Source organism: Etheostoma spectabile, chromosome 1 (genome assembly GCF_008692095.1).
Source record: "Etheostoma spectabile isolate EspeVRDwgs_2016 chromosome 1, UIUC_Espe_1.0, whole genome shotgun sequence".
Taxonomy (NCBI): Eukaryota; Metazoa; Chordata; class Actinopteri; order Perciformes; family Percidae; genus Etheostoma; species Etheostoma spectabile.
The window spans coordinates 28,110,934-28,112,182 of record NC_045733.1 but is presented as its reverse complement, the minus strand read 5'-3'; the positions used below and the strand labels follow the sequence as shown (position 1 = coordinate 28,112,182).

The 1,249-nt window shown below is 36.4% G+C and overlaps 1 protein-coding gene across 1 annotated transcript in view; it reads left to right on the top strand.

Annotated features, from left to right (window-relative positions):
- The window catches only part of LOC116689902 (synaptotagmin-5), an 11,588-nt gene that overhangs the window by 651 nt on the left and 9,688 nt on the right, over window positions 1-1,249 (top strand). The gene's annotated exons all lie outside the window — the stretch shown is intronic.

Here is a 1,249-nt window from a genome sequence, read left to right as displayed (position 1 = left end):
ACACACACACACACACACACACATGCTGAATTGGAGAAGGTCAGGTTGTTGACCCAATACAACTATTTCATTGGCGATATTGTAACGTTTACTCTAGGTGCTTTCACAAAATATTCACACAATGAAATATTAAATGAATAATCATTAATAATGTGGAATGAGTGGGTGTAGGCAAATGATAGAACAGTCAGTGGTAAGTTAGGAAAATCACATCACTTTATGCTGTATGTCTTTAAAATCAGGAAAAGAGAAGACTTCATCATGTTGCAATGTTATGCAAAATATAAGACGACATTTAGCCTCACATATCAATTTCAATATAAAATCAATATTTTGGCCAACCCTAGTCTGAGTCCCATTTTAGAGTGATCCCATCATTCTTTATTTTCTAACATCGCTGCCTGCTCCTGCACAGGCTCTTTGCCTGGGCTGAAATGGATCTGCTCTGACAGATAGCACTCCTTTGCTTTGATAGGGATCACATCTTTACAAGTCTACACCTCATGCAGTGTGATTAAAGTCTCTGATAAGTCTCTTACTTATTGGGACACACCCCTCAGATATTTAAAGGGGATTTATGCTTTTGTGCACCTAAATTCAATACATCCTCCTATATTTTAGGCTGATTTATGAGGGGGAAAACAATCATATTCCTCCCTAGTAATTTAGGATTGTACAGTATACGGTCTTTTATATTAACAAAAGCACCCAGCTTTTCATTCTCAGTGGTTGTTTTCCTTGCGATGGTCACTGGCTGAAGCTCGCAGCTTTCCAGCCCTGTTTTCACCACTGACCACCAGTGTGTGTGATGCTGCATGAGTCATCCAATACACCCTCATTATCTGTTAAATGGACGTCAGGGCTCATCTTTAAAGGCTTCAATCTCAGTAACTCCCGCAGCTCTGTCAGGATTTCAAATAGAATGTGTTCAAACCAATTAAACTTTGAAATTATATTCAATAATTCATGTTTTTCTAAAATGTATTTATTGCATATGCTTAAATTAAGTTCAGGGAAATCTGAATAATATAACATATTTTTACATTATACATTACATTTGATGTAATGGTGCAGCCATAATGTAATCTGTGACTTGAATAGTGGTGCTGCTAGAACGCACATACAAAATAAATATGTGTGGGAACATTTTTTAAACAACTTGTAATGGATTTTTTTCTGGGAATACTGACAATGTTATAGTTTAACTGGTAAAAATCATAATGCTGAACACACACACACACACACACAC